This window comes from Camellia sinensis, chromosome 2, assembly GCF_055761805.1.
Source record: "Camellia sinensis isolate YWXY chromosome 2, ASM5576180v1, whole genome shotgun sequence".
NCBI classification, from domain to species: domain Eukaryota; kingdom Viridiplantae; phylum Streptophyta; class Magnoliopsida; order Ericales; family Theaceae; genus Camellia; species Camellia sinensis.
Window position 1 is genome coordinate 19895697 of NC_138962.1, and position 7075 is coordinate 19902771.

General features: G+C 31.3%; 1 long non-coding RNA gene across 1 annotated transcript; it reads left to right on the forward strand.

Annotated features, from left to right (window-relative positions):
* Positions 1-3459: 3459 nt before the first annotated feature.
* Positions 3460-6726, forward strand: LOC145819503 (uncharacterized). The gene is made up of 3 exons (XR_014360253.1): positions 3460-3702; positions 6142-6293; positions 6382-6726. It is a non-coding gene; the product is annotated as an uncharacterized LOC145819503 (long non-coding RNA).
* Positions 6727-7075: the final 349 nt, after the last annotated feature.

The window sequence follows — 7075 nt, forward strand, 5'->3', positions numbered from 1 at the left end:
GGACATTCTGCTCTGCAGGTCCAACTTCAAATGGGCATAACTCCTTCATATGGATTCCTTTTTCAGGTCATTTTTGTGTCCAAATTTAAGCCCCGGAAGTAAGATTTCCAATGGTGTCAGCCTTACATCAAAATTTCAACTGTGCAAAAAGTTATGCCTCTTTTAGTGAAGACTACTCAGTTTCAGCTTAATCGAATTGATGCCTAACTTCCAATAACTATATCTCTCCCATTCGGACTCGGCTTTAGAAGATTCTTGAGGGAAAAATGAAGCCCCAGAAGTCTTCTTTCCAACGGTGGTAGTATCATAGCTTAAATCCAAGTGTACAAGAGGATAGACCTGTTTTAGTGAGGGTTGCTCGACTCTCTCTTAGCGATTCATGCCCATCTTCTTCTCCAGCTTGGTTTCTTCCCTCTTCTCCTCTTTTCTTCAACTCCAAACCCCTAAATAAGGTGTTTTGAAAGATTTTTCGAAGATTTCACCTCTCCTTCATTTATTCCACTTTGTCTTTGCTCGGTTTACCAAAAAACGCAACATTTAACAAAATGCGAGCGTCGGAACATCGTAGGAACTTTTTTTTTTAAAAAAACTATTTTGAAAGAGAGGGTTTCAAGGTCAAAAATCTTTTAATCAAGATTGTTTTGGTCTAAGAGGGGTATGAAGTTGGGATTTGACTCTCTCCTTGTTGCAGAAATTGAACCTTTGCACTGCACACCTGATCACTAAGTAAACAATTAGTAACGCCCAAGTGTTAAGGGCGGTCAAAAATGGGGTGTCTACAAAACCCATAATCATTTCATTTTTTCTCTCACAAACATCACATCTAACTATAAAAAAATCCAATTTTCTTCTCAAATACAAAAATTTTAGCCTTCTAAAATAGCCAAAAACTAAAATAACCTACTAAAATAGCAACCTCCCAAACACCCACATTGTAGGTTATATTTCAACTTTGCATTATTTAAGTTGTTTTGATTAGTTATTGTTACTTTAATGTTAGTTATGTAATTATGGTAGATGGTTTGGTTGGCGTTTTGTTAGTTTTTTTTAATCCCTTGTAATTTTTTGAGGATTAAATTTATTTAAACCTTACAGAGACGAGAATGTTTAGTTTTTTTTGTTTTACTTCTAGGATTTAGGTGATGGAATTGATTGTGGTTTAGTCTTAATTTAATATTTATGTCCAAATTTTGGGGCGTGACATAGTAGGTTTTAGATTAAGGGTAAAGTAAGGGTAAAGTAGAAGAAGCTAAGTCGATTTGAGTAATTAATGTTGAAGTATAGCGGGAGGGATTGGGTCTATTTGGAGGAAAATAATACTTACATGGTTAATTAGTGAATAACGATAATAGTTTAAAACGAAAAAAGACATTACATAGTAAGGAGTTGTTTGGGGTGTTCTAAATAAATACACTTTTTGATTTTTTGGTAAAAAGAGTAGAGGAAAAAAATATGTATGTTTGGAATAACTTTTTTGACTTTTTACGAAAAAATGTGTATTAAAATATTGTATAAAATAGCAAAATTATCATATTACCCCTAAAATAAAACAAGGTGTACTGATAGTGATTGAGACTTATGGCCAGTACTTAGGTTGGGCAGCATACTTCAGAACATGTATAGAAGAAGCTTGCCTTCAGTTCGAGATCGGATTAGACGGTGCTGTTTGGCCTGTGGAGACCTACCACGGTCCCGTTTTGATAATCAGAACTGTTCAATGTGTAAAACTTGTTGAGTGCTATATACTTATAAAATATCACGTTGATTGAATATCGATAACTATCTTATCGGATTAGTTTTTTGTGAACCGTTAATTTGTTTACCGTCTATTTTTTTATACAAAACTGATTTGATCATATAGTTATCGATATTCAATTAACGTGATTTTTTACAAGCTTATAGTACTCGACGAGTTCTACATATTGACGGTTCAAATTATCAAAACGGAACCCGTGATGGCCCCCAGAGGCTGAACAACACCTTCCTGTTTGTGCACCCGCCTGTGTAATTTGTACAAACAAAGTCAGATTGTATGATCACTTCAGAAGTGAGTTGGTTTGTTCTTTTTTTGTGTAATTTTTTTTATATTTTTAATTTGTGAATAATGATAAATTTTTTATTTTTTTAATAATTTTTTTAACTTTTTATCTTTTTTAGGTTTATCCAAACCAGCCCTAAATGTCTTAATAATGATGCAACCTATGGGATATTGGAGGATTATGATTAGGGAGATAATGGAGTGTTTTAAGAAGTTGATAAAAAATTATTTTTTTGACTTTTTAAATTTATTTTGTCTTTTTACAGATAAAAGATGTGAGAGATGATATGATTCAAAATGAATAAAAAACTAAAAATTAGTTTTTTTTGGGCTTCCCAAAATATCCCAATGATTAAGAAGGTGGTGAATGGTAGTTTCAAATTGTGTGGATTGCAAGGATTTTTTTATGGATCTATACCATTAAGATCCTTTATCAAATTAATCAAATTTTGTTTGACTTGCACCTTTTAGTTTATGATTTTATTAAGTTCTTTTAATGTTTGAAGATTAAAAAGGTAAATTGAAGGGACAAATTACATTTATTACCATTGAAATTTAAAAAAATAAGATAATTAATCTCATAAAAATTGTATAACTACACCAATTATCTTTAGTAAGATTAAAAAATAAAACTAATACAACTAGTGTCTAATCGCATCGATAATTACTATAAATTTTAATGTGAATAATGATAATATCAATTATTGATGGAAATGAAAATATATATTACATGAGTTATTTTTTTTATATACAAATAATATAATTATTTTAAATTTGTAATTTTTTTTGTGTATTATTATTATTGTAAAATCTTATTTTACAAATTAAAAAAATAAATAAAATAGAGCAGAACTCCTCCCCATGTTTGAAAAGGAAGAAATTATTCAATGTTTTTAGAGTAATATTCTATTTTATTTATAGATTGATACCTAACATTTTATTTTCTAAAATTCTAACACAAAATGACAAATTTTTTTATTTAAACCAATAACAATTTATTTAGAATACCAACTAAATTTACTATAAGAACATTGAATAATTTTCTTGAAAAGACTCAAGAGTCATGGTCTAACAACGCTTCAATTGTCCATCATAATGAAATAAACAACATTAATAATCTAACAATGTTAGAAATACTCATACAATCATTAACAATCTTATTAATACAACAATCATTAACAATCTTATTAATACATTTACAAATTTTAATAAAATAAGATTCACGTTAATAAGATTATTACTAATGTGTTATATTTTTCTTAACAATCACAATCCAAATAAAAAACAATCCAAGGGCTCTCCCAACGAGTTCGGATCCTCTCCTTGAGGAGGGTCCTTGAGTTCATGCGGGCAACGGCTCAGATCAGCCGTTGGTCATCCAACGGCTGAGATTATTAAAAAAAAAAAAAAAAAAAATTAAATTTTTTTGAGTTCCCGCCCAAACAAAACAACAACACAGCCTTACTGTCTCACTCTCTCACTCTCTCAGTTTCAATGAGCCTTACAGTCGATCGTGGTCGTCCACCGAACCTACCCTCACCGGCGAACCGGCGACCAGTCCCAACGGCGACCCCACGACGACCACAGCTCCACCGCTTCAGCCTCTACGCTGCGTGAACTCCACCGCGACGACCACCATCAGTTCAGCATAGATCACGAACCAGGTTGGTCTTCAAACGTCTGAAATTAAGAAGTTGGAGTCTGAAAAAATGTAGGGCTTTTAGAGTTCGAATTTCTGAACAAATTTAGGGATTTTCATATTTGGAATTTCAAAATTAGGGCTTTGATTTGGGATTTTGAAACGTCTGAAAAAATTTAGGGCTTTTAGATTTGGAATTTCAAAATTAGGGCTGTCATTTGGGATTCCAACGGCTACAAATTTAGGGCTTTGATTTGGTTTCCTCTTCTTCTTCTTCTTCTTCTTCTTCTTTTTTTTCCATCTCTGTCCATATGCATCACATTGGTTTGATTTTCACAGATCTTTTAATGTCCTAAATCTGTCTAGAATGAGGATTTGATTTTCACAGCTTGTATGAATCTTGATATTGTTTACAATCAGAAATAGGTATACCATGATTGGAGTGGGCTAACAAGAACACACAACTGGGTTTAATGCCAACCTTCCATTGTATGTTTTGTTAAGTAATAGATTGTGAGAATATACATGATTTCGAATAGATTGTGAGAAAAATTAGAAATAGGTATACCATGATTTATATACTCCAAACATTGCTAATTTTTATATACCATGGTATTGTATGATATCAATGGTAAGACCTTCCATTGTATACTATGTGATTTATATACCATGAAATAGGTATACCATGATTTATATACTCCAAACCCAGCATTGCTAATATGTCTTACTAATTTATATACCATGATATACCATGATTTCGAATAGATTGTGAGAAAAATTAGCAATGTCATATCATTTGTTTATATACATTTGTTTATATACCTATTTGAGATCATTTGTCATATCATGGTATACCTATTTGTTTATATACATTTTCTACATATTTCACTACAAATATGTTGAACTAACAATCTGCAATCTGCAAGTCATGTTGAACTAACAATCTGCAAATATGTTGAACTAACAATCTGCAAGGTGCAAGTCATGTTGAGAGCTGCAAGCTGCAATCTGGATTTTTGACAATCCTTATGTCCATATTTTCTTTTATTATGTGTGGAACTAACAATCTCAAATAAGAGTATTAGAATTATGATTTCACAATAAAAAATAGGCACATGATAAATTCATTATTTCCAAATAAAGAGTACTAGAATCTAGATTTTAAAAGTATATAGAGTCAATACACTCAACTCCACTCTAGAAGGTTAGAATAAAGATTTTGTCAAGTCTCTCATAGAGCACATTTTGATTAAGGGCCAAAATTTGTTTTTAATGATAAATATATTGACAATAACCTCCAATAATCCACTAACCAATTGATTGATAAGAAATGTAGTTTGACAAATAACTAAGAGCCCAATACCAGAAAAGCATTGCATAAGACACATAATTAATGAAAAATCAAAACAAATGTGAAATTGTTTTTTTTATTTACTCTGCATAAGACAAATGTGAAAAATCAAAGCATTGCATAAGACACATAATTACTCTGCTCCATGTCTTAATGTAATTTTTTTAATCAAATTTATTTATTTATTTAAATTTAATCATCAACGTAGTAAGGATTACATTAGAAAGCTCAATGGTTGACTCAAAAACTGAAGTTCCCACTTGCTCCTAATGCACACCCATGTCTTCAAAAGTAGCAACCACCATTGATGGCAATCCTTGCAAGCGTATTTTGTTTGGCAACAATTGAAAGTAGTTTTTATTTTTTTTGGGTTCATATTTGTGTCTCTGCACAGTGCACCACAGCCTTACCAAGGTTAAAAGGTATCCATTCAAATGCCTCCCAAGAAAGTGTTAAGTTTGTGTCACAAATTTTGGTTCACTCCATATGAAAGTTAAAATTGAAACCTGGGCTGTTCTGACCCTAGAAAAGGAGGTCAGGGCAAAACCATAACAAAGCATATTTATAAGATTATTAATTATGAAATTATCAATTTATTTGTTGAATCAGTCTAAGATTATGAGAGATTGTCCAAATTTTATCAATTTTGTAATTTACCTATTAGTTTGAACTTCTCTTTAATTTCATTTTTATACGACACTCTCTTTTTGTCAACTCTGATAGATCATGTCTTGCTGAATTATTAGTTTGGATTTCAATTTTCTTTACTAAATGTAAAGTGATACATTTTGTTATATTATTAAACCAAAAAAAAAACACATAATTATATGTTTATTAGATCATGTAAGAATCTTAAAAGACAAAAATCTAGTTATAAAAGACAAGAATCTTAAAAAACACATAATTATATGTTTATTAGATCATGAGAAGGGCAGTAGCATTGTTTTCCTGAATTCAGTGCAACTAAACACTTTGAGACCTAATCAATTTGTATGTAGAACTAGAATGCTGAATAACAGATAGAATAGGTTTTTATGAGTCCACTACAATGTTGGTTTCAAAACTAAATTGGTTTCTCGAGGGCTGACTGTTTGTGTTGTATTGTCGATGTAGATTTAGAAATGGCTTCTTCTTCTAATGACAACAGCAACATAAGATTAAAACCGAGAATGTGCAATTGTGGAAGAACAGCTGCCATACATATCGTAAAAACTAATGAGAATGGAAATAAAGGGCGTTTGTTCTTTGTTTGCCCATCAAAATATGTAAGTATTGTATTGGAAATATTAAATATGTAAGTAGTCACAATTTAATTTGTTTTAATAGACTAACTAATTGTTGGTTGCATTGTAGACTGAAAATCCCAATTGCAATTACTTCAAGTTCGTGGCTGAAGATGACGAAGATGTGACTTCCACAATCCGTTCCAACACTAGAGCTTCTGATGGTGTTACAGTAGAAGACTTTAACGAGCTGAGGAGGAGGCTGTATGACGTGGAAAATGAACATGGCGACTATGGTCGAAGGCTTCGAATGGTGGAAAATATTTTGAAGGCGATGGTGTATTTGATTGTATTTGCTTTACTTTTGTACTTTATGATGTAATGTTATTATGGATTTATGGATTTAAAGTTATTATGGATTTATGGATGTAATCTACTTTATGATGTAATGTTAGTATCCGAAAAATTTGACTAATGTTATTATGGATTTATGATGTTTGTACTTTATGATGTTTTTATGAATGGAATTTGGGAAGTTGGGAATGATTTGAGATGGTTTTTATATGGTTTATTGTCCTAGTGGATTTAATGAACTTGGGAATGACTTGGATTTTATGAACTTGGGAATGTTTTCATTTACAGGACAATCTGTGACATGGTTTTTTGTAGGCTGGTTCTGCATGTATGTTGGTTGTGAAATCTGCTACTGTTTTTTTTGCATAGGCACATTTCACATGTTCTGTTGCATATGAACCAAATTATAATTGTTCACTTTTAGTAATTTATCAACAGTTCTAAATAAATACACTTTTTGATTTTTTGGT